This window comes from Tamandua tetradactyla, chromosome 19, assembly GCF_023851605.1.
Source record: "Tamandua tetradactyla isolate mTamTet1 chromosome 19, mTamTet1.pri, whole genome shotgun sequence".
Taxonomy (NCBI): Eukaryota; Metazoa; Chordata; class Mammalia; order Pilosa; family Myrmecophagidae; genus Tamandua; species Tamandua tetradactyla.
The window spans coordinates 25,785,584-25,813,138 of record NC_135345.1 but is presented as its reverse complement, the minus strand read 5'-3'; the positions used below and the strand labels follow the sequence as shown (position 1 = coordinate 25,813,138).

General features: G+C 39.4%; 3 pseudogenes; 1 reads left to right on the top strand and 2 right to left on the bottom strand.

The window, feature by feature from the left end:
- The first annotated feature begins 3,431 nt into the window (after positions 1 to 3,431).
- On the top strand, positions 3,432 to 10,947 carry LOC143663352 (protein TFG pseudogene; annotated as a pseudogene).
- LOC143663525 (uncharacterized) lies at positions 7,982 to 8,907 on the bottom strand (annotated as a pseudogene).
- Positions 10,948 to 25,109: 14,162 nt separating the features above from the next.
- Positions 25,110 to 27,555, bottom strand: LOC143663524 (zinc finger CCCH domain-containing protein 11A-like; annotated as a pseudogene).

Sequence of the window (27,555 nt, the reverse complement as noted above, 5' to 3'; positions counted from 1 at the left end):
GGGAGGAAGCGGACAGGGAGGGAGGCAGGAGGAGGAAGGGAGGGGAAGGGAGGGAAGATGAAGGGAGGGAGAGAAGATAAAGGGAAGGAGAGAAGTGGTATGGAGGGAAAATGAGTAGGAAGGGAGGAGGGGGAAGGAGGGAGGGAGGTCTCAAATTGAGAAATTAAATTAGCAATTATTTCCAGGGGCCTAGATTATGAGGTTTTATAGCAGTCACATTTAGTCCAGGGTGGTAATTGTTATTTCTGGATTTTGAGAGGCTGTTTTTCATATGCATAACCTGGTATTTAGAGATAAAAATGAAGCTGATCAGGTCAGGATTAAGGTAATTCAGAATACAGGGATAAGGAAGATATTGTCTATATTTTAGAACTTCATCTACTCTTTGAGGCCAAGGGAAAAAAGGTTTATTTTATCCAGAACCTAAATTTTATGTAACACATAATCTAACTAAACCTCTCTGAATAGATCATTTAAACACTCCGAACACGGGGAGCCCAGATTAAGAATGAGAGCCTTTAATCCTCTACAGCCTAATGTAATGCCTGGATACATTCCAGAGAATGTCAAGCAGATAATTAAAAGTATTGGCAAAGTACCTTCACGGTTGGGAGAAAAATATGGAACTATTAATCTTTATCTCCTGGGAAACCCCTGATACTGTGTCAAACATTAGGGGTACCCAAATCAATAGGTCAAGTCTTTCATCCTGAGGCTTGTTCTTGTGATGCTTATGTAGGTAGTGGACAAGCTTAGCCTACCTATAGGAATGCCTAAGAGTTACTTCTGGAGGGTCACTTTTATTGCTCAGATGTGGCTTCACTCTCTCTAAGCCCAATTCTGCAAGTGAAATCTTTGCCCTACCCCTAGGTGGGAAATGACATCCAGGGGTGAAAGTCTCCCTGGTCGTATGGGAGATGACTCTCAAAGATGAGCCTGCCCCTGGCACTGTAGGATCAACAATGCCATCTTGACCAGGATGGGGAAAAGAAATGGAACAAATAAGGTATCAGTAGCTGGGAGAGCTCAAATAGAATCGAGAGGCTACTCTGTAGGTCAATCTTTCACAAGCTTCAGTTAGACATTGTTACCTATCATAACTTGCCAAACCCCAACCAAAACCATTCCAGCCAATCCTAAAGAACACCTAGAGCACTATATAAGATTCTGCAAAGGTTCCATGCACTAGAATAACTTTCCAGAAACCTACAACCTCCAGATGTGTCCCTGTACCAAATAAGTCCTGAAACCTAGAGGGGCCAGCCTCTCCCCCATCCCGTATTATCAACAGCTCCTTCCAACATGAAAAAGTTAGAATGGGCATGGTCCAATATCCTTAAAGAGTGGGATAAAGATCAAAGGTGATGGTGGAGTCATACAGAGAAGGTAAGGTTTAACAAATGAGTATAATTGCTGAATCATTATATTGATTTTTTTTGGTCTCCAGTATCTCTAAGCAGTTAGAAGTAAAAATCTAAAATCATGGAATTATAACCCATACCAAACTCTGAAATCTGTTCTACAATAATTGTTGTGATGTGCTTTGAAATTTATTGCTTTTTTGTATGCATGTTATTTTTTAAAATTTTTTATTTTTTCACAATCATATAGTCACATTGCAAAAGCTATATCATTATACATTCATCTTCAAGAAACATGGCTACCGGAACACAGCTCCACAGTTTCAGGTATTTCCTTCTAGCCTCTCTAACACTCCTTAAACTAAAAAGGAAATATCTATTTAATGCAGAAGAATCACCTCCAGGATAAGCTCTCAGCTCTGTTTGGAATCTCTCAGCCATTGACACTTTATTTTGTCTCATTTCTCTTTTCCCCCTTTCGGTGGAGAAGTTTCTCTCGATCCTTTGATGATGAGTCCCAGATCATTCTAGGATTTCTGTCCTGTGTCCCCAGGCAGGTTTACCCCCCTTGGGAGTCATGTCCCATGTAGAGAGGGGGAGGGTGGTAAGTTTGCTTGCATGTTGGCTGAGAGAGAGATAGGCCATATCTGAACAACAAAAGAGGTTCTCTGGGGGTGACTCTTAGACCTAATTTTAAGTAGGCTTAGTCTATCCTTTGTGGGGATAAGTTTCATATGAAAAACCTCAAGATTGAGGGTTTGGCCTATAGATTTGGTTGCTCCCACTGCATGCGGGAATATCAAAAATTCTCTAAATTGGGAAGTTGAATTTTCCCCCTTTCTTGCCATTTCCCCAGGGGGACTTGGCAAACTAATTGTTGTGATGTGCTTTGAGATTTATTGCTTTTTTTGTATATGTGTTATTTTTCACAAAAAAGAAAAAAAGTCAATTGTGATGATAAATACACAGCTGTATGATGATATTGTGAACCACTGATTGTACACTTTGGATGATTACATGGTATGTGAATATATAATAGATATCAATAAAAAATAATTTAAAAAAATTAGGAATTGTTTTCTACCAAAAATTGTTCTAACTTATCACACCTTCTTTAACTAGAAACTAATCTGTTCCCTCTAAGCATTTGTCTTGAACTCATTAACTGTACTATAGAAGGCCAAATGTGGGGTGGGGGGGACAATGTAAAATTTAAGGCATTTGGTCATCTTCATACGACTGCTGAATCCCAATGCAAGATATGATAATGTAGGCCCCTGTGAGGGGGAACACTTAATGAGTGTGTAAATTAAATTTTAGGGCAAATTGAAGAAAGTTCTACATACGACCCTGGAAGACAGACTTAGAGAAGTCACACTCATACATATCCAAACCCCCCAGGGTAGTATGAAAATGGCCACATAGTAAATATGTTTGACCTTTCGGGCCATAGGGTCTCAGTACCACTCCACTCTGCCCTTGCAGGGCAAAAGCAGACACAGCCAATGCATAAATAAATGGAGATGGCTATGTTCTAATAAAACCTTATTTACAAAAACGAGTGGTGGCTGGATTTGCTCTAAAGCCATAATTGACCAATCACTGGCCTATGCAAATGGCGTCCAGACTGTTTTAAGGTGTGGAGAACTGAGGACGTTGTGGCTTAGAAACAAAGTGAACAAAGGGTTGTAAGGGAGTGATAAATGGTACCAAATGCTGCCAACTGGTTGAGTAAGATGAAGAATGAGAATGGGCTAGTGGTCATAGGATCACACTGATCATCGGGAACCTGGCCAAGAGCATTTACTTCACTGGAGTGGTGGGGACGTGGGCCTGGCGGGAAGGGTTCAGAAGAGAATGGAGAGCCCGGCAAGCGAGGTGCGGGGGCGGTGGACAGCATCCAAGCCGGTCGTACGGCAGCGTTCCCCTGACGTCCCTGAGCCTGGCAGCAGGGACAGCAGCCATCTAGCACCCACGGGGCCAACAGAGACCTGCGGGAAGGTGACAGCAGCGGCCTCGGCACGCCGTCTTTATCTAGAGTTGTATATTTAGAGCATCCTGGAGTCCATCATGAATGGACAGTTGTATCTAAGTGGGAAGCTATTTATCAAAGCTTAACTTGGAGAAGATATTCAGCAAATTCTCATTCAAAATGAAGATACAACTTATGATGAATTAGTGCTAATGATGCAATGAGTTTTCAGAGGAAAACTTTTGAGTAATGATGAAGTTACAATAAAGTATAAAGATGAAGATGGAAATCTTATCAAAATTTTTGATAGCTCTGAACTTCTTTTTACATTAAAAAAAACATTGAGAAATAGTCACACAGGTATAGTCCAACCATATTATACAATCAGTGGCTCAAAATATCACCACATAGTTGTGTACTGTTCACCATGATCATTTTTAGAACATCTGCATCACTTCAGAAAAAAGAAATAAAAAGGAAAAAAAAGGAACTCATACATCCCTACCCGTTACCCCTTCTTCTCAGTGACCTACAGTATTTCAGTCTACCCAGTTGTTACCCTTTATCTCCCTTTATTATTTTATATATAATTTTTAAATTTTGTATTGTTACACAAAAACAACATACAAACATGAACATTCTTAACACACAAGCATTCTGTATATGGTGCATAATCAAAGGCTCACAATATCATCGCATAGTAGTATATTCATCACCATGACCATTTCTTTTCTATTTTGTTTTTTTTTAAATACCAAAAAACATGTAACAAACGCGAACATTCCTATTTTGATCATTCTGTTCTCATAAATAATCAGTAATTCACAATATCATCACATAGTTGCATATTCATCATCACGATCATTTCTTGGAACATTTGCATCTATTCAGAAAAAGAAACAAAATGAAAACAGAAAAAAAAATTCCTACATACCATACCCCTTACCCCTCCCTTTCACTGATCACTAGCATTTCAAACTAAATTTATTTTAACATTTGTTCCCCCCATTACTTATTTTTATTCCATATGTTCCACTCATCTGTTGACAAGGTAGATAAAAGGAGCACCCATGATCATTTTTTAGAACATTTGCATCACTCCAAAAAAAGAAATAAAAGGAAAAAACTCACAAATACCATACCCCTTACCCCTGCCTCTCATTGGCCACTAGTATTTCCATCTACTCAATAGAATTTAACCTTTGTTTCCCCTAATTTTTTTCTATGCCTCTTACTGCTCCCTTTCATTGTTCATTAGTATTTTAAACAACTCAATTTATTTTAACATTTGTTCCCCCTATTACTTATTTATTTTTAATCCATATTTTTTACTCATCTGTCAATATTGTAGATAAAAGGAGCGTCAGACACAAGGTTTCCCACAATCCTATAGTGACATTGCAAAAGCTATATCATTATGCATTCATCTTCAAGAAACATGGCTATTGGAGAACAGCTCTACAGTTTCAGACACTTCCCTCTAGCCTCTCTAATATACCTTAAACCAAAAAAGGAATATCTATAAAATACATAAGAAGAACCTCCAGTATTAACTCTCAACTCTGTTTGAAATCTCTCAGCCATTAACACTTTATTTTGTTTCATTTTTCTTTTCCCCCGTCCTGTTGAGAAAATTTTCTCAATCTCTTGATGCTGAGTCCCAGCTCATTCTAGGATTTCTGTCCCACGTTGCCAGGGAGGTTTACACACCTGGGAGTCATGTCCCACATAGAGAGGGGGAGGATGGTGAATTTGCTTGCTGTGTTGGCTGAGAGAAAGGCCACACCTGAACAACAAAAGAGGTTCTCTGGGGGTGACTCTTACGCCTAATTTTAAGTAGGCTTAGTCTATCCTTTGTGGGGATAAGTTTCACACAAGATTGTGTGAAACAGAGGGCTCAACCTATTGATTTGGTTGTCTCCACTGCTTGCGAGAATATCAGGAATTCTCCAAATGGGGAACTTCAAATTTCCCCCTTTCTTGTTGTTCCCCCAAGGGGACTTTGCAAATAATTTTTTATTCACTGTTCAAATCACTCTGGGATTTATCTGAGCATCACTCTGGACAAACTTACAAAATCTCATGCCCTATTCAAGGTTCCATGTACTTACGGTGTTCAATTAACCTGTCCATATAAGTTATATTAGGAAATGCACTAGTCAAAATATAAATTTCGTACCAAATAAACTTTTTTCTTTAGTCTCACACATATGTTAAAGTTTTAAAATATGAATTTCCATCTATTTTCAACACCCTGCAATATTGACATTCCTTTGTTCTTCCTCATGCAAAAACATTTTTTAATTGTACATTTAGTCAATATTATTGTATACTCTAGGCATTCTTAGATTATACCATTTCAGTCTTTATTGTTTATCTTGTCTTCTGGTTTCATTTGTGCCTTCAGCCCTCTTCTCTCTATCATTCTCACACTCAGCTTCATTCAATGTACTAACATTATTGTGCTACAATTAGGTAATATTTTGCTATCCATTTCTGAATTTTTACAATCAGTCCTGTTGCACAATCTGTATTGCTTCAGCTCCAATTATCCAATATATACCCTATTTCTATCTCCTGATGACCTCTGTTCTTTTTTTGTGTGCTGTCATTTTAATTTTAATAAAATAGATAATTTCAAATTACACGAGAACAAATCCATCCACTCACCACTGATAAAATTTTAGAAATATTTTCTAGAAAAAGTTTAGTATTTGATTGGAATGAACCGATTATGATAGTTTTTAAAGGTAGAGCTTTCCCATCCCTATCCCTATTATTGATAAATTTAAAAAATAAAGAAAAGTACAAAAAGAAGACAAGATTTCCATCTACTACAATCCAGAAGTAATCAATATCTTGTATATTTACTTGCAGTCTTTTTAAAGAGAAATGGTTATTCATATATAAAGCTGCAATCCCCTTTTACCAATCCCCACCCCACCTCCCACATTCATTCCTTTCTCTCCTCCACTCTTCACAGCCAATCGCTATCAAGAGTTTGGTGTGTTTCCTTACAATTCTTCTCAGAAATATTTACATATAATATGCATCCATTGCCAATATATACTACCAAATTATATGAGGGAAATTTTTATTCAAATTTACAAAGATTTCATTGCACTATATATGCATCATTGTATAACTTGATTCTTCCCTCTCAACATGATTTTTGAGATCTTTCTCTGTTAATGCATGTTGCATTTTACAGACATAGTATTCCACCATAAGAATTTTCCATTTTGCTCCTGATGGGCATTTACATTGTCATCAATTTTTGACTATGACAAATCATGCCACATCAAGTATCCTCCTAATACATATTTCCTGGTATATGTACTTAGAGAATTGCTAGGTATTTTTAAAATTTAAGAAATGCTCTCCTATTCTCAAGATGACTGTTCTAGTTTGCTAGCTGCTGGAATGCAATATACCAGAAACGGAATGGCTTTTAACAAGGGGAATTTAATGAGTTGTTAGTTTACAGTTCTAAGGCTGAGAATTAAAACAAGTCTATAGAAAAGTCCAATCAAAGGCATCCAGGGAAAGATACCTTGGTTCAAGAAGGCCAATGAAGTTCAGGGTTTCTCTCTCAAGTGAGAAGGCACATGGTGAACACAGTCAGGGTTTCTCTCTCGGCTGGAAGGGCACATGGCAAATATGGCATCATCTGCTAGCTTTCTCTCCTGGCTTCCAGTTTCATGAAGCTCCCCGGGAGGTGTTTTCCTTCTTCATCTCCAAAGGTCACTGGCTGGTGGACTCTCTGTTTTGTGGTGCTGCAGCATCCTCTGCTCTCTCCAAATCTCTCTGAATCTCTCATTCTCCAAAATGTTTCCTCTTTTATAGGACTTCAGAAACTAATCAAGGCCCACTCAAATGGGTGGAGACATGTCAGCCCCCAATCCAGTTTAACAACCATTCTTAACTAAATCACATCAACCAGGGAGATGACCTCATTACAGTTTCAAATATACAGTATTGAATAGGGATTATTCTTCCTTTAAGAAATAGGATTTATATCAAAACATGACTTTTCTTAGGGGGCATACTTCCTTTCAAACCAGCACAATGACTTAAGAATATAGCTTTTTCATATTACTGTTTTACCCCTTTACATCTCATTTTGTATATGGTTTATCCCCTCCTTGCACAACAAATATCTCCAAATTATTTTTAAATAGTCCCATTATTTCATCACTTCTTGATGCCATTTCTATCATATTCCATTCTATTAAGTGTGTGAGTCTGTTTCTGGGTTCACTTCTGCTGCATCAATACCACAGGAGTTTTATATTATTTGTATATGATATCTAGTATTGTCTCTTGCTTTCCAACACCTACAACTTGGTTAGGATCTCCAGATATTTGATAGCAATGATGACAGCAGGCATCTGTTTCTTCTCCCCAATTTTAGTGGGAATGCTTCTTAAGTTTCAGCATTACCTTTGCAGTAGGTTTTTTGTTGGCCACAGGCTTTATATCATATGAATGTCTGTCCTGTCAATATTTAATTTCTGGTATCTCATAAGTTTTTAGTTTTTCTTTCCCTCATCCATGGTGCTGCTTTAGAACAATTATTTCTGATGTGCAATGAAATGTAAATTCCTGATTAAAGAAACTTCACATCTTCAAGGTATTCTTATGGTTTTTAATGAGTGTGAATTTTCTGGTGTCTAATGTGGTGTGACTTCTGGCTGAAAGCTTTCTCACATTCACTACATTGATAAGGCTTCTTATCTGCATGTATCCTCAACTGTAGAGCAAGAGTTGAAAACTAAGAGAAGGCTTTCCAACATTCATTACAACCATAGGGTTTCTCACCTGTGTGGCTTCTCACATGCACAGTAAGAGATGAGCTTTGAGAGAAGGTTTTTCCACGTACATTACATTCATAAGGTTTATCACCTGAATGAATTCTCACATGTACAATAAGTGATGTTCATTGAGAGAAGGTTTTCCACATTCATTACATTCATAAGGTTTCTCTCCAGTATGAATGTTTTGATGTCTTATAAGGTACTTCTTCTGGCCAAAAGCTGTGCCACATTCACTACATTTAAAGGGTTTCTCTCCAATATGAATTTTCTCATGTTCAGTAATGTTTGATTTGCCACTGAAGGTTTTCCCACACTCCTTGCATACAAAGGTCTTCTCTCCCGTGTGAGTTTTCTGGTGTCTAATGAGGTTTGACTTCTGTATGAAAGCTTTTCCATAATCCTTACACTCAAATGGTTTCTCACCCATGTGAGTCTTCTGATGGGCAAGAAGGTTTTCCTTCTGGCTAAAGGATTTTCCACATTCGTTGCATTCAAAAAGCTTCTCTCCAGTATGAGTGTTTTGATGTTTAATAACATACTGCTTTTGTCTGAAGACTTTTCCACATTCATTACATTCGAAAGGTTTCTCTCTAGTATGAAAATGTTCATGCTCAGTGAGGTTTGATTTGTGGCTAAAGATTTTCCCACATACCTTACAGGCAAAGGGCTTTTCTCCACTATAAATTCTTTGCTGACTGAGGTTTGACATCTGAATGGAAGCTTACCCACATTCACAAGGTTTCTCTCCAATATGAATTTTTTGATGAATGAGGATTTACTTTTGGTTTAACATTTTCCCACATTTCTTACGTTTATATGGCTTTTCCCTTGTGTTGCCTTTCAAACGTAGAGTAAGAAATGAGGTTCCAGAGAAAACTTTATCATATTCAGTACATTCAAAGGTTTCTTTCCTGTATAAATTTTCTAACGTTTAATGAAGTTTTGTTACATTCACGGATTTCTCTCCAGTATGAATTTTATTCTGCTCAATGAGATTTGTCATATAGCTAAAGGCATTTCAATATTCCTTAGAAGCACAGGATTTCTCTCCAGCATGACTTCTACATTTAATGAAATATGACATGCGAATGAAAGAAGTTTTCCCAAATTCAGTAAATTCATATGGTGTCTCTCCAGTATGAATGCTCTGTTATCAATGGGGTTCAAATTTTTAAACACAGGACATTTTCACACTGATTTGCACTTTATGGGGATTATTATCACAAGGGGTAAGCTGTGGCAGAAGGAATTAACAAACTGTTGATTCTTCCCCAAGCAGCTTCCTTCATGATGATATAAGTCTAAATCGCATTTCAAACTCTTACTGGGTGAGTTCAAAGAGGGGCCGTCTTAAAAAAACAAGTTCTGTGGTCAGAGGAAATATTTTTCCAATTTTCTTATTTTCATTGCCTTTTCCCTCAGTCTGTTCTTTACTGGAGATGGATGCAACTTGTTCCTCAAGTCTTGTACCCTCTCTATCTTCTTAGGCTTCTTCTGGACAGGCTTTCTTTTCATTTCTTTCTCCACCATCCACGTTGTCTTTCTGCTTCAATGGAGGATCACATAGAGTTTGGTCACTTTATAACCTGCCATTGGGCAAATCCATTTGTAGGAATCTACTTTAAGGATACTCCTCCTACCTTTGCACCACGTGGACCCAGGGCAAGGACGCACCCGTGGACCGTGACCTCTGTTCTTAACTGAAATTCTCCAAGTTCATTCATTAATGTTAGTTCATATCAGTGAGACCATATGGCATTTGTCCTTTTGTTTCTGGCTAATCTCACTCAGCTTAATGACTGACCTTTCTTTTGCAATTCAATGCAGTAGGATATTGAAACTGACATTGTTTGTTAATGGACAACCAAGGTCCCTTGAATCAAAGCAGGTGAAATATCTCCGCCGAGCACTGATAGAACTTTGAAATAAAATTAATCGCTTATTGGGCTTTGAACCACCTGGAGAACCAGGACCTTCAACCGATGTTCCTGAAAATGATACTGTTGATCATTTTGTAAGGAAGAAAAACTGCTGCTTCTGATTCTTCTGGAAAAGAGTCTACTCAAGTTATGGCTGAAAGTATGTCAGGCTTTGATCCCTTAAAAAACCAAGATGAAATCAGTAAAAATGTCATGTCTGCATTTGGCTTAACAGATGATCAGGTTTCAGGGCCACCCAGTGCTTTTGCAGAAGACCGTTCAGGAATGCCTGATAGCATTGCTTCCTCTTCTTCAGCAGCTCACCCACCAGGAGTTCCGCCACAGCAGCCGCCATATACAAGAGCTCAGACACAAGCAGGTAAGATGTACCAACAGTACCAACAACAAGCTTGCGGTGGTGCTCAGCTGCCACAGGCTCCCCCTTGGTTGCCACAACAGTATGGTAGTCAGTATTCAGTAGGTTATAGTCCGCAGACTCGACCCCAGCAACCACAGCAGTTCCAGGGATATGGCAAGCAACCAACTTCCTAGGCACTGGCTCCTGCCTTTTCTGGTCAGCCTCAGCAACTGCCTGCTCAACCACCACAGCAATACCAGGCAAGCAATTATCCTCCACCAGCTTACACCACCCAAACTTCTCAGCCTACTAATTACACTGTGACCCGTACTTCACAACCTGGAATGGCTCCAAGCCAATCTGGGGCCTGTCAACCAAGACCAGGTTTACTGCACCCCCTGGAAGTACCATGGCCCCTTCTCTAAGTGGGCCTGACCCTTATGTGTGTAGCAGTCTTCTTTTCAGTCAGGGCCACACCCAGCCTGACCTGGTCATGGATAAGGAGACTCGGCTACACTGATGAATGTAGCTGCTAGCTATGTGCCTCTCAAAAGACTCCAATACTGCTATCTTATTTTAATTTGCATTGAAGTTCAGAAGTTTAAAAAGCAGAACATTTTTTATATCAATATCATTGTTTTTGTTAAATGAAAGTACAATTTGCTAGAGCATTTTAAAAGATCAAGATAATTTTTTTTCTCCCCCACTTTAAATTGTAAGGCTTCCTAGTTATTTTATTTTGAGACACAACTCTTAAATGTGTGTAAAGTGTTTGATTTTCTAACTTACCTTCTTCAGAGGATATTAAAATGTTAGGTTGAGTTTTAATCATCTTACTTGGCTTTTTACTATTAACAAGATGTACTGAAGTAGATCCCTTTAAGAAGACTTAATAATAACTAGATATTATGTACAAAATGTAACATTCTAAGGCTAATAAAATGATTGAACCCCCCCCCCCAAAAAAGAATGGTAACAATTATAAATGTACTATACCAATACAAGGAGTCAATAATGGGAGATGGGGGATGGAGGGAATAAGGAGTATGGGATGTTTTGAGCGTTTTTTGTTTTTTTTAGATTTTATTATTATTTTTTGAATAGGGAAAAATTGATACTATGAGCCATTGATTGTATACTTTGGATGGATTGTAGGGTATGTGAATACATCTCAAAAAATTGATTGAAACTTAAAAAAAGAGAGAAAGAATGGTGGGAAAACATGGGCATAAACAGCTCTTTAAAGTAGTTTTAGTTCCTGGCAAAAAGAAGATGTTCCATAAATGTTAATTCTTTCCCCATGAATGGACCAACAGTTACAACTGACATAACACTATAGATTTTACAAGGCTCGTATGCAGGATTGGGACTTTATCTAGTGGTGGTAACTGAGCATTTTCACATTATTTTAAGCAACTCACATTAGTTGTTTGGACTTGCAAGAAAAACAGAACTTGGGGCTCTAAAGTTAAATTAAAAATCCACAAAACTATGCCTTGAATTAGTTGTGGGGTCCTTTAGGCATCATTCAGGCAGACCACTTGTACTGCAGATCCCAAACTCAGGTGCCTGCCCTGGGATGAAAAGAACTTGAGTGAAGCAAGTGGATCACGGTGGTGAGGCCGAGTCCATACCTGGTCCAGAAATTCCATTCTGAACCTAGATGCCATGTGTACAGCCCTGCTGTCTATACAGCCAAGCAAATTTTTCATTAACTGGGGTGAGTTACTGGTGTGGGATCCATCCAGCAAAAAAAAAAAAAAAAAAGCCTAAATTTATGCCACATGTTGTTTCCCAGGGAACCAAAACTATTTCATATAAATTAGCTCATTGATCGCCAAAGCCCTTGTGTGAGATTTAGAATTATTATTTCTTTTTCATCTTGACGCCCGATCTGTAGGAGGGCAATAAATATTACGTACTGATGTTTATGAAGCAAGTCTGAGGACTGTGGCAGTGAACTCTATAATGTGGCTTCCGCCTCTGAAGGGAACCCTGGGGTGGGGAGATGAATAGGAGAAGTTTGTTCTAATGCACTGTTCTGGGCAGGTTTCCTGGGCCTGCCCACCCTCAGCTTCTACTCTCTCCCTGTTTTTATGACTCTGCTTCCTTCTACCCCTACCCTTGCCAACCACACTTAATTGGACCAGGCATGGACCGCACCCCTAGGAGATGCAATTATCTATGTCTGGTGTGACATGATGAGCTGGGCCAATTGAATGCCTTTCTCCCTTAGGAGAAAGTCCACCCATCAGATATAAGAAACAAAGAAGAGTGAACACACAGGGAGAGCCTCCATCCCACTGATGACAGTTCTAAAGGGAAGATCCATGAATTTCTGGACACAGGAGGTCCCTGGAGCTAGCTTGACACTACTGCCTCCCTGTCAAGGAGTCCAGACCCCACATCAGCTCCCTTTCTTGGCTTCCCAAGAGATTCATTTCTTATTATCTCTGTAGATATAACCCTGGAGTCAGCTATCTTTCTTTTCTGAGAGTATGCCAAGGGAATCCTTGTTCTTTCTAACCTAACCTGTGCAACTCAAATCCTGATGAAGCTGACCCTTGCTGACCAAGGCTTAAGAACCCCTAGTAGGAAACTGCTCAAATAGTTCATTTGCTCTTAACAATGTGTCTGCATAGAACATCCCCCCCAGTGGAGAGGACAGAAGAGAGCACCACAGTGAGGGAATGTCACAGAGAGTGGGAAACCCCAGGAGCCCTGGTTTGCCTTTCTTCTCCCCAAAGTTCTGTATTGTTCTATGCTGGAATTTCCACTGGTTTAGGCTCAGAGATCCAGTCTTGCCTCAGCTCCTTACTTATTCATTTGTTCAACAAGCATTCACTGAGTACCTACCCTAGGCACTGGGGCTACAGGAGGGAATGAGACCTAACCTCCGCCCTCATGGGCTTACACTCTGGAAGGAGAAACAGATCATTTAATCAGCAAGTACATTACAATGCCATGTGGCTAAAGAGAGCAAACAGTGGGTAAAGGGAACCCCAGAGCTGGAGAAGAAACTTTAGGTCTTGAGGAAGTCAGGGGGTTTCCTGGAGAAGTTACATCCAAGCTGAGGCTTGAAGGAAAAGTCTGGATTAGTGGAGAAAGGGGCAGAAGAGCCTTTGAGGTGGAGGTAGCTAAACGTGTGAAGGCCACACTAGAGTCCTTTGAGTAATTAGGAGTCAGACACAATCCAGCACCAGGGAGTGCCCCAATGGGAGTCTGGATGAGACAAACTCCAAAGTTCCCACCAAGTCAGAAAGTCCTTGAATCTAAATGAAGCCCAGAATCCAGTGTGGGTTCACTTCAGAACAGACCTGAGCCCAGAGACTCTTCCAGTCAGGAATGAAAGCAAGGCCTGAGGCTGCCACACTCATGAGGCACGAATCCAAACAGCGTCCATAGCGGAGAACGAGTTGTAGCAAATAGACGTGGGGTTACCTCTGCTGCCAGTGCACACGTGGGCCCAGCTTCCCCTGAGTGGCTGGGACCCATCTGAGGCATTGACTCTGCACATCTACAGCCCAGATTGGGAAGACACAAGCTCTGGACTTCATGTGTCCAGAGGTTTAAGCAGTAAAGGGAACCCAGCTTCTAACTCTGCTCTAGAGATAACTGGCACACACTCTCCTTGCCCCTTCTTTCCTTTCATGGTGCTAAGAGTGGGGAAGTAGGCTGACTATATTATTAATATTTGAAGTTCATGCTATATGTTAGTGAGGGGAAGATAGTCCAGAACCCACATTATGCTAAAAGGCACAGAATTCAGTTCATGCCCAGTATTTACTAAAAAGTTCACCATACGTCAAGTAAGTACTCGTATTATTATCTCCTTTTACAGATGAGGAAACTGAGGTCCAGAGTGGCAAATTAACTTGCCCAAGGTCACCCAGCTACTATGTGGGGAAGCTCAGGGAAGGATCCTGCTAACCTGCTACTACAGGTCAAATGTTAGAGGTCAGGAACTGCATCTATTTAACTCCCTCTGTGTGGCCCTACCTCACTACAACTGCAGCCCCTGATCCACTGCATCTAAAAATGGGTTTTAATGATGACCTCCCCATGAAATAGCTTTTGTATCTCCTTCTACAACTTTACCCTGGTGCAGCTGAGGCTGTGAACAAAATAGGACAGGTTGGATTGCAAATATTTGTGGAATGAAATGAGTAAACGAGAATTATTTTTGCCCTCTCCTCCCCTCACTTTTCACCTTCCTCCTGTGGCATCTCTCTTAAAGCATTAGATCTCCCAAGACACTTTTTACCTTGGCAAAAGTTCTTCATTTCCAGCCTCTATCCACTTTCTTTCTTTTTCTTTTTTTTTCTATCCACTTTCACCATCTGGCATATCCCCTGTCTCTGTCCCACTTCTGCAATTTTCAGTCTCCGTTGAACTCTAGGTTAAATCTTGGCTCTACTACTCACGACCTCTGTGACTGCGCAACCTCTCTGAGCCTCCATTTTCTGATCTGTTAAAAAAGAAACTGAAAGACCTAACTAACTTCAGAGCTTTAACTGTCTCAAGGATCAAATAAAGTAATATCAGAAATCACTTAAGTGCTCAGTGCCCGCACTCCTGTGGGTATCAAAGGGTAAATTGTTCCCCTTTCCTTTCCCCTTCGAGCATAAACTTTTGGACCTTCCCTATATCCCTCCATCTGTCCAAGGATAATTCCTTCTCTCAGTTTATCTGGAAGGCACATGATTTTTTTTTTTTTTTTTTAGGTTTTTTTTTATTAATTAAAAAAAGAATTAACAAAACAATTAGAAATCATTCCAATCTACATGTACAATCAGTAATTCTTAATAACATCACATAGTTGCATATTCATCATTTCTTAGTACATTTAAATCGATTTAGAAAAAGAAATAAAAAGACAACAGAATAAGAATTAAAACAATAATAGAAAGAAAAAAAAACAAAAAAAACAAAAACAAAAAACCTATACCTCACATGCAGCTTCATTCAGTGTTTTAACATAATTGCATTACAATTGGGTAGTATGGTGCTGTCCATTTCTGAGTTTTTATATCCAGTCCCGTTGTACAGTCTGTATCCCTTCATCTCCAATTATCCCTTCTCTTTTTTTTTTTTTTTAATTAACGGAAAAAAAGAAATTAACCCAACATTTAGAGATCATACCATTCTACACATGCAATCATTAATTCTTAACATCATCACATAGATGCATGATCATCATTTCTTAGTACATTTGCATTGGTTTAGAAGAACTAGCAACATAACCGAAAAAGATATAGAATGTTAATATAGAGAAAAAAATAAAAGTAATAATAGTAAAATCAATACAAAACAAAACAAAACAAAACAAAAACCTATAGCTCAGATGCAGCTTCATTCAGTGTTTTAACATGATTACTTTACAATTAGGTATTATTGTGCTGTCCATTTTTGAGTTTTTATATCTAGTCCTGTTGCACAGTCTGTATCCCTTCAGCTTCAATTACCCATTGTCTTACCCTGTTTCTAACTCCTGCTGAACTCTATTACCAATGACATATTTCAAGTTTATTCTCGAATGTCCGTTCACATCAGTGGGACCATACAGTATTTGTCCTTTAGTTTTTGGCTGGATTCACTCAGCATAATATTCTCTAGGTCCATCCATGTTATTACATGGTTCATAAGTTTATCTTGTCTTAAAGCTGCATAATATTCCATCGTATGTATATACCACAGTTTGTTTAGCCACTCGTCTGTTGATGGAGATTTTGGCTGTTTCCATCTCTTTGCAATTGTAAATAACGCTGCTATAAACATTGGTGTGCAAATGTCCGTTTGTGTCTTTGCCCTTAAGTCCTTTGAGTAGATACCTAGCAATGGTATTGCTGGGTCGTATGGCAATTCTATATTCAGCTTTTTGAGGAACCGCCAAACTGCCTTCCACAGTGGTTGCACCCTTTGACATTCCCACCAACAGTGGATAAGTGTGCCTCTTTCTCCGCATCCTCTCCAGCACTTGTCATTTTCTGTTTTGTTGATAATGGCCATTCTGGTGGGTGTGAGATGATATCTCATTGTGGTTTTGATTTGCATTTCTCTAATGGCCAGGGACATTGAGCATCTCTTCATGTGCTTCTTGGCCATCCGTATTTCCTCTTCTGAGAGGTGTCTGTTCAAGTCTTTTTCCCATTTTGTAATTGGGTTGGCTGTCTTTTTGTTGTTGAGATGAACAATCTCTTTATAAATTCTGGATACTAGACCTTTATCTGATATATCATTTCCAAATATTGTCTCCCATTGTGAAGGCTGTCTTTCTACTTTCTTGATGAAGTTCTTTGATGCACAAAAGTGTTTAATTTTGAGGAGTTCCCATTTATTTATTTCCTTCTTCAGTGCTCTTGCTTTAGGTTTAAGGTCCATAAAACCACCTCCAATTGTAAGATCCATAAGATATCTCCCAACATTTTCCTCTAACTGTTTTATGGTCTTAGACCTAATGTTTAGATCTTTGATCCATTTTGAGTTAACTTTTGTATAGGGTGTGAGAGATGGGTCTTCTTTCCTTCTTTTGCATATGGATATCCAGTTCTCTAGGCACCATTTATTGAAGAGACTATTCTGTCCCAGGTGAGTTGGCTTGACTGCCTTATCAAAGATCAAATGTCCATAGATGAGAGGGTCTATATCTGAGCACTCTATTCGATTCCATTGGTCGATATATCTATCTTTATGCCAATACCATGCTGTTTTGACCACTGTGGCTTCATAATATGCCTTAAAGTCAGGCAGCGCGAGACCTCCAGCTTCGTTTTTTTTCCTCAAGATGTTTTTAGCAATTCGGGGCACCCTGCCCTTCCAGATAAATTTGCTTATTGGTTTTTCTATTTCTGAAAAATAAGTTGTTGGGATTTTGATTGGTATTGCATTGAATCTGTAAATCAATTTAGGTAGGATTGACATTTTAACTATATTTAGTCTTCCAATCCATGAACACGGTATGCCCTTCCATCTATTTAGGTCTTCTGTGATTTCTTTTAGCAGTTTTTTGTAGTTTTCTTTATATAGGTTTTTTGTCTCTTTAGTTAAATTTATTCCTAGGTATTTTATTCTTTTAGTTGCAATTGTAAATGGGATTCGTTTCTTGATTTCCCCCTCCGCTTGTTCATTACTAGTGTATAGAAATGCTACAGATTTTTGAATGTTGATCTTGTAACCTGCTACTTTGCTGTACTCATTTATTAGCTCTAGTAGTTTTGTTGTGGATTTTTCCGGGTTTTCGACGTATAGTATCATATCGTCTGCAAACAGTGATAGTTTTACTTCTTCCTTTCCAATTTTGATGCCTTGTATTTCTTTTTCTTGTCTAATTGCTCTGGCTAGAACCTCCAACACAATGTTGAATAATAGTGGTGATAGTGGACATCCTTGTCTTGTTCCTGATCTTAGGGGGAAAGTTTTCAATTTTTCCCCATTGAGGATGATATTAGCTGTGGGTTTTTCATATATTCCCTCTATCATTTTAAGGAAGTTCCCTTGTATTCCTATCTTTTGAAGTGTTTTCAACAGGAAAGGATGTTGAATCTTGTCGAATGCCTTCTCTGCATCAATTGAGATGATCATGTGATTTTTCTGCTTTGATTTGTTGATATGGTGTATTACATTAATTGATTTTCTTATGTTGAACCATCCTTGCATACCTGGGATGAATCCTACTTGGTCATGATGTATAATTCTTTTAATGTGTTGTTGGATACGATTTGCTAGAATTTTATTGAGGATTTTTGCATCTGTATTCATTAGAGAGATTGGTCTGTAGTTTTCTTTTTTTGTAATATCTTTGCCTGGTTTTGGTATGAGGGTGATGTTGGCTTCATAGAATGAATTAGGTAGTTTTCCCTCCACTTCGATTTTTTTGAAGAGTTTTAGGAGACTTGGTACTAATTCTTTCTGGAACGTTTGGTAGAATTCACCTGTGAAGCCATCTGGTCCTGGACTTTTCTTTTTAGGAAGCTTTTGAATGACTAATTCAATTTCTTTACTTGTGATTGGTTTGTTGAGGTCATCTATGTCTTCTTGAGTCAAAGTTGGTTGTTCATGTCTTTCCAGGAACCCGTCCATTTCCTCTAAATTGTTGTATTTATTAGCGTAAAGTTGTTCATAGTATCCTGTTATTACCTCCTTTATTTCTGTGAGGTCAGTAGTTATGTCTCCTCTTCCATTTCTAATCTTATTTATTTGCATCCTCTCTCTTCTTCTTTTTGTCAATCTTGCTAAGGGCCCATCAATCTTATTGATTTTCTCATAGAACCAACTTCTGGCCTTATTGATTTTCTCTATTGTTTTCATGTTTTCAATTTCATTTATTTGTGCTCTAATCTTTGTTATTTCTTTCCTTTTGCTTGCTTTGGGGTTAGCTTGCTGTTCTTTCTCCAGTTCTTCCAAATGGATAGTTAATTCCTGAATTTTTGCCTTTTCTCCTTTTCTGATATAGGCATTTAGAGCAATAAATTTCCCTCTTAGCACTGCCTTTGCTGCGTCCCATAAGTTTTGATATGTTGTGTTTTCATTTTCATTCGCCTCGAGGTATTTGCTAATTTCTCTTGCAATTTCTTCTTTGACCCAGTCGTTGTTTAGGAGTGTGTTGTTGAGCCTCCACGTATTTGTGAATTTTCTGGCACTCTGCCTATTATTGATTTCCAACATCATTCCTTTATGGTCCGAGAAAGTGTTGTGTAAGATTTCAATCTTTTTAAATTTGTTAAGACTTGCTTTGTGACCCAGCATATGGTCTATCTTTGAGAATGATCCATGAGCACTTGAGAAAAAGGTGTATCCTGCTGTTGTGGGATGTAATGTCCTATAAATGTCTATTAAGTCTAGTTCATTTATAGTAATATTCAGATTCTCTATTTCTTTGTTGATCCTCTGTCTAGATGTTCTGTCCCTTGATGAGAGTGGTGAGTTGAAGTCTCCAACTATTATGGTATATGAGTCTATTTCCCTTTTCAGTGTTTGCAGTATATTCCTCACGTATTTTGGGGCATTCTGATTCGGTGCGTAAATATTTATGATTGTTATGTCTTCTTGTTTAATTGTTCCTTTTATTAGTATATAGTGTCCTTCTTTGTCTCTTTTAACTGTTTTACATTTGAAGTCTAATTTGTTGGATATTAGTATAGCCACTCCTGCTCTTTTCTGGTTGTTATTTGCATGAAATATCTTTTCCCAACCTTTCACTTTCAACCTATGTTTATCTTTGGGTCTAAGATGTGTTTCCTGTAGACAGCATATCGAAGGATCCTGTTTTTTAATCCATTCTGCCAATCTATGTCTTTTGATTGGGGAATTCAGTCCATTGACATTTAGTGTTATTACTGTTTGGATAATATTTTCCTCCAACATTTTGCCTTTTGTATTATATATATCATATCTGATTTTCCTTCTTTCTACACTCTTTTCCATATCTCTCTCTTCTGTCTTTTTGTATCTGACTCTAGTGCTCCCTTTAGTATTTCTTGCAGAGCTGGTCTCTTGGTCACAAATTCTTTCAGTGACTTTTTGTCTGAGAATGTTTTAATTTCTCCCTCGTTTTTGAAGGATAATTTTGCTGGATATAGGAGTCTTGGTTGGCAGTTTTTCTCTTTTAGTATTTTAAATATATCATCCCACTGTCTTCTAGCCTCCATGGTTTCTGCTGAGAAATCTACACAAAGTCTTATTGGGTTTCCCTTGTATGTAATGGATTGTTCTTCTCTTGCTGCTTTCAAGATCTTCTCTTTCTCTTCGACCTCTGACATTCTAACTAGTAAGTGTCTTGGAGAACGCCTATTTGGGTCTAATCTCTTTGGGGTGCGCTGCATTTCTTGGATCTGTAATTTTAGGTCTTTCATAAGAGTTGGGAAATTTTCAGTGATAATTTCTTCCATTAGTTTTTCTCCTCCTTTTCCCTTCTCTTCTCCTTCTGGGACACCCACAACACGTATATTTGTGCGGTTCATATTGTCCTTGAGTTCCCTGATACCCTGTTCAAATTTTTCCATTCTTTTCCCTATAGTTTCTGTTTCTTTTTGGAATTCAGATGTTCCATCCTCCAAATCACTAATTCTATCTTCTGTCTCTTTAAATCTATCATTGTAGCTATCCATTATTTTTTCTATGTTTGCTACTTTATCCTTCACTTCCATAAGTTCTGCGATTTGTTTTTTCAGTTTTTCTATTTCTTCTTTATGTTCAGCCCATGTCCTCTTCATGTCCTCCCTCAATTTATCGATTTCATTTTTGAAGAGGTTTTCCATTTCTGTTCGTATATTCAGGATTAGTTGTCTCAGCTCTTGTGTCTCATTTGAGCTATTGGTTTGTTCCTTTGACTGAGCCATATTCTCAATCTTTTGAGCGTGGACAGTTATCTTCTGCTGCTGGCGTCTGGGCATTTATTCAGATTTCTCTTGGTGTTGGACCCAGCAAGGTTGTAATATTTTTCTGTGAAATCTCTGGGTTCTGTTTTTCTTATCCTGCCCAGTAGGTGGCGCTCGTGGCACACGTTTGTCTGCGGGTCCCACCAGTAAAAGGTGCTGTGGGACCTTAAACTTTGGAAAACTCTCGCCGTCCTGGGGGTTCGCTAGCCGAAGCGGCTTGAGCCGGCCCAGGGGTCCGAACGCAGGGAGGGTGTCTGAACGCAGGGAGGGTTGCTGGTCGCCGCAGCCAGGGAAAGAGCCCGTCCGAATTTCCTAGTCGGCCCTGGGCAACAAGCGTGGCGGGAGGGCGCCACCGGCAGCGGCCCGCCCGGGAGAGTGCACGTTCCCCGGGAGTCACGGGTTTGGAAGGGGCCTCCCCCACCCGTCACCGTTCTCTGCGGCCTGGGGGTTTCCGATCCAATTCTCTCAGTTGGTCCGGGGGCTGCGCGTGGTGTGGGCGCCAGCCGTCTTTGTTTCAGGGGACCGCCTCTCCAATTCTCCCAGCCGGCCCGGGAAGGGGGAAGGGAGTAACTCCGGCCGCTTGCCACCCCGCCCGGTAAGGCCCGCGCGCCTCGGCGATCTCACCCGAGCTGCTTCTCTCAGCCAGCCAGCCGTTCCAGGATGGGGTACGCTGTCTTTTTTATCTCTGTTGTGGCTTTGGGCGCTTTCTGTATCGTTTCTACTCCCCTAGTAGGTGTCCTGGAGAAGAAACTAAGATCCGCGCGTCTTACTAAGCCGCCATCTTCCAGGAAGTCCCACATGATTTTTTTATCTTGGTTTCAAACTAATCCTAAACCACCACACACACACACACACACACACACACACACACACACACACACACACACACAGACTGCTACTAAACCAGAAAGCAATTGGCAGTAACTCTGCTGTCAAACAATTAATTATAAGGGACTGTAAACATGTGCCCCAGGCTCTAATTTACAGCCTAATAAGAGGGTTATTTAGAAGCTTGCAATTCTTTGAAGCCTGGAAGGAAATAGTTTCCTGGAAAGCCAAGTGGCTGGGAGGCACAGCTGGAGACTGCTCCTAAGGAGAGCCATTATCACCGTCACCAGTAAGTAGCCAACAGGTTTCAAGCCTGAAAAAGCTGAGATTAAATGCCAGTGAGACATCTGCAGGCAGCTGGTTTCTCAGCAAGGGGAAAACTCTCTGGAAGCTTGGAGGAGGCAAGGACTTGTACATGGGTGAGTGGACATCTGGAAAGGTTAAGACCTCAGCACAAAATCAGTGTGGACTTCAGGAATGGAACTCTGGGGCTCTGCGTTTCAACTTTGGCCCAAGCTATATGACCACAATAGAAGTCAACAAGTCTGAATTCTTGGAACAGCCTTGAGAGGTTTATTGGTTGAATGGCAAGACCTCCAGTCCTTCCTTCATTTTTCTCTGCCAAATAAAATTTTTTAGATCAGCAGTGGAAATATTGGAAGGACCCTCTACCATGCTGTTTCTAAGATCCTTCAGAATCCTTTAACAAATACTTTGATTTGGAAATTCACCCAGAAGGACTTTGGATTTCCTCAACACTAAATATTTAAATCAAACCTGAAGAGCAATTGAGATGTTTTGGGAGGTTAAGAGAAGACTTAAGATACGTTGGTTCCGCTCAATTTTTCTTGAGGGTCAATTCTTTGAATTAAAGCAAATATATTTGTATTTTGTAATATTCTTCTGTAATCTCTCTGGACTTTCAACCTTTAAGAATATGTGTTGGAGATAAGTTAAATGGTTTCTATTTAGTAAAACTCAGTAGTTCAAAGTTTGACTAGAAAGTAAGAAGGGTAACTTTTAGAGTAAACATTCCAGAACTTTCATAACATAGCCAACAGATTTAGCTTCAGAGTGATCACCATCAGAGGATATATTCCAGTTCAGAAAGTGTTTTTAGCTCAAAACACATTCTTCAATTCCCCTTTCAAGACTGCCTCCAAAACCAATCTATAAGAAATATGTGAAAATCTACTTTTGACCCCCGAAAGTATTACAGGGCTTGTCCACCGTATATTAGTCCCCAGATTTCACCACAATTGGTTTTGTCTATTTCAGAAACAAAACAAACAAATAAACCTTGACTCCATCTTCAAAAGATTAAGATTTATCATCACTAAGGACAGATAATTCTCAAGAACGAGTTCCAAGAATGTTTTGAGCAATAGAAGCACTGTTGAAAAGAAAACTTTGCCAGGTGGTGACTTCAAAGACCTTATACCTCTTTTGGATACACCAAATCACAAAATGTTAGACATGGAAAGGTTCATGGAGACAGGGTCACCACTGGGGTAAGGTGAGTGCCTCTTCAAATTTTGAGCCTTAGGTAACTAATTCTCACTCTGATCCTGGCTCTGTATCAAGATTTACTAGCATAACTTTAACTCCCTTCTTCCCCCTAGTTTTTGTTTTTTTAAATATTTTTATTGACAAATCTTCACACACATACATTTCATACACGGTTGGCTCACAATATCATCATGTAACTGTGTATTCATCACCATGATCATTTTTTTACCCTACACCAGTTTTATTTAAAACACAAATAAGTATTTCTCTTTCTGTAATGGCAAATGAATCAAATAATGTTAGACATGAATCATTGGCTAATACAAGGGATTTAAATATGAAACAAAATTATTTTTAAAAAAGAAAAGAAAAAAATAAATAAAAAAAGTAAAAGAATCAAGGTTACATACAAAAGGGGCCTGAAATCTGTAAGCTGATTCCAAAATGAAATGAACAGAAAATCTGCGGTGAAACCAGAACATTGCACCCCTGCTTTGGAGAAAGGCTGTCATACAACATTCAGTCAACTGAAGATCAATCAGTAGAGAGATGTGTGTGTGTATAAATTTCAAGCCACTTTTGCTTGTGCAGAATCACCCAGATCTTCCCAAGACCAAAAGGGTCGTCCTGTGGCTTTCTTCTTTTTCCACATTTCCGACAAGGCTACATGAAGTTTAAATCTTGATGAGTCGCTTGCAACAGCAGTTCCTTAGGCGCCAACATGACAGGTGGTCAGATTTCCCTATGAGAAACAAAACTGGCCACCTACAGTAAAATATCAAAATGGACAAGTCCTCCTTTCTTCTTCCTTCCAATTATTGTCCAATGTGTCTCCTTTCAAGATTACTATCCCCATCATACTTGTTCCTTCACAAGTCTAAGCCCTTGAGACGATATGAAGGAGACCAACAAGAAGAAAAGAAAATCCAATTCTGAAATGAAGAAAAGTGTAGTACCGGAAGCTAGTCAACACACCCCCAGAGCATCTCAATATCCCTGCTACAGTACAATTCAGTGTACTGTTCCAACCCATAGATAAATATTGGCAGCTTGAATGAGTTCATGTTTGTCCTCCCAGGTGGTTAAATGGCACCAAATAAATATTAGGCAAGAGGAGTTTTCTGGAAGAGTTAGAAATTAAAAAATTAACCAATTTCATCCCTGTGTAATTCAATGCCAGTAGGAGGCAAGTGCTGAAGAAAAAAAGGGACAACTTTCATACTTAAAAAGAATTCCTCTAATCATATCACCTCTTACAAAGAATCCAGGGAATCCCAGAAATAGAAAATTAGTTTCAGGAGACCCCTGAAGCACTTTAAAAACCTTAAAAAATTATAGTAATAATAAATTAGCTATTGCTTTTTGGAGGCTTATAGGGCAGCAAAAGCATCAAAATCAGGTCCAAAAAGTATGTCCAGATTATCAGCTTCATGAGCTGTTCAGTCTTCTCTAATGCTTAGTTAAATTTCTAAATACATTTAAAAAGGACATACAGTTTAACACAGATTAGGTAAATTTTTTTGTTTAGTGGTAACATGAGATTTAGTCCTTAATGCTAGTAGCTGTCTTCATTCTTTCAAACTCAGGTGGCAAAATGCATTAAGACAATACAGAAAGGAAATAATAGAACATAGGGGGAAAATAAGTCACAGTTGACAAACACCTCAAGGACTCACTAAGTTCTCCTGCACACTTTCACTTGGATCCCCCTCTCAGTCCCTTTTCTTAGAGAGAAAGGTCAACAGAACTTTATCTCAAAGATGCTAAACAGCAGCATCAAATGGACAAAAGGTCTTCTAAAACCTTCTATTCAAGGGTCTTCTAAAACTCTGACCCCAAAGAATACAGGACACATAGGTAATTTAGAGGTATACTTCTGATTTGGGGCAAATGCTAGACTAAAGAAATTGTCAACTTGGGTAAATGTTATAATAGATGAAACTTAGTCCAGTTTTTTTGGTGTGTGGGTTTTTTTTTTTTCAATGTTTTCACTTCCACCTTCAACTATCAATCATTTTGGATAAACAACTCAAGCAGAAGGTTATCTTCATCCTTCCCAGGATCCAGGTCTATCTCATCTTCTAATTCACCTCCTGAAATCTCCCAAATTAGTTTCTCAAAATCATCCTCTACAGAGAGCGGGGGTTTTCCAGTTGAGGCAGAGTTGAGTCGGTGAGTTTTCGTGGGCATATGGGATGAGGGAGGTCTAGATACTTCTGGTGATAAGGGATTTGAAGAAGACTGGGTTGGAGGCACTATAAGACTCTCCCTAGATTTTTCTGTCTCAGACATAGTGACTGATTTGTCCTCAGACAGGAGTGGGACAACAACCACAGCTGCCTTTTTGGCTGGGCTTTCCTGCAGGACATAGCTGGAACTGAGTGGGTTTATAGCTGTAATGACTGCTTTGAGTTTGGGGGCCAATTTGGGGGATGAAACAACTTTAACCACAGATGGCTTCACTTTCACTTTGGGTTTAGCTTTACCCTTTTTCTCCAAGGGCTGGGCTGCACATTTCACATTCAGTATTGAGTCCCCAATCCCTGAGGTTTCTACCTCCACCTTCTGGGATGACTTTGTGGGAAGCCACTTTGTCAAGGACCAAGTGGTGCCTGGCACAGGTTTCTCCACCACTTCAGTACTGCAAGAAGCTACATATCCCTGAAAGGGTGTCAAAACTGATTTTTCCTTCAGGAGATTTCCCCTCCCCTGCTGTTTCTGCATGTGCTTCTCTCAAGGTGTCACATCTCTTGACTTGAATTTTAGTGATGTCAACTGCTGCTGTTTTACCTGAAGCCTCCTTAGCCTCTATTGTAGTATCACTGCTCTGAGAAGAAACTTCACCTCCTTCCTGAAGTTTCTTTTCTTCTCTTATACCTGTTCTTTTGGAGATGTGGAACAGCTGCCTTGTCCCTGGGAGACCTTCAGGCTGAGGCGGTTGCTGCTACTCCTTTCAGGGTTATGCTGCACCCTCAGTGCCTTCTCCAACTTAATTTCCTCCAATGTTTTGATATGTACCTCCTGCATAAACTTTATTCTATTTGCAGGCTCCTCTGACTGTCCTTTGCTGGCAACTATGGGTGGCAAAACCACTGTTTTTTTTAAATGTCACTATCAGTCTTTAACTTAATACTAGTTACTTCTTTTGCTTTTTTGTCTCTCTGCTTCCTGCTGTCAATGTTTCTTTTCAGCTAGGACCTCAGAGAAGGTTTTGATGGAAGAGCTATTTGTTCCTGAGGTAGAATCATTAGCTTTTGTAGGTCCTTCTATCTTGAGTTTGGCTTTCAATTCTCCACGTTTTTGACTGGCTCTTTCAAGAAGAATTTCTTCTAGTGTTTTCACATGGATCTCACCAACTTTATTAACTCTCTCTGCTGCCTCCTCATTGTTTAGATCAGTGGACATGCCTAATCGCTCCTTCAGAGATGTAGAAACTTGAACTTTCTTTGGTGTTTTGTCAGTGTTAGTTTCTGAAGCTTCAACTTTCTTCCCTAGCCTCTGCACAAGGATATGCTTTAGTGGAAGCTCACTGTCACCATCTACTAAAATTTTCATTTCCCAGTCTCTCTGTGAGACTCAATCTAACCAAAGGTTCTTCTCCTTGGTTGCTGGACAGAGTTACTGTCCTCACCACAGTCTGGGCATTCTCTTTTTCAGGACCTGGAATGGGTTCAGGTTGGAACAAAAGGCTGGAAACTCCAGAAGTACCTTCACCTCGCTTCTTGGATTTTTCCTTCATTTTCTTTGATTTGATTTACTCAAGTGTTTTGATTACAAAATTCAAACATTCACCTTGCTTTAAATTGACCCCAGGTTTCCAGGCAGAAGCCACTTTTAATCCATTATGAAGTTGGGGAGTTGGTTGCAAGGTAGGTATTTTTGTTTCATCACTTTCCTCAGAAATTGACCATCATCATCTTCATCATCATCTGCAGCATTGATTACCACTGGTGGATGTGTGGGGCTAGGAATATTTTCTGAATTTTCTACTTTCATAACACTTTGAAACTTTCTGCTTTGATAACACTTAGATGGGACAGACAATTTGTTCTGTTGAACTGTGAGCTGACTACTAGCCTTCACTTCTTCTGGCTCAGGCACAGTGGGCAACACAGTTTTGCTTGGAGGTAGGAAAAGACCATCAACATAACGTCCTCTGTTGTGATGGAAAGCATAATTTAATTTTGGAAATCCCATTGGCTGATTTTCCCAGTAACACAGAATCTCACTGCATTTTTTATCAATCGCCATACTGCCGAAATCTGCACACCTGTAGAAAACAGTGCCCTTCTTGCCATAACATGTAAATGGTTTCATCTCTTAGTGCAGCTTCACAGTGATGGAATGGGCAGCTGTCGCCTTTGGTACATGTAGAATAGAAAACAAAAGTAGCGGTCTTCTCCTTAATTAGGCAT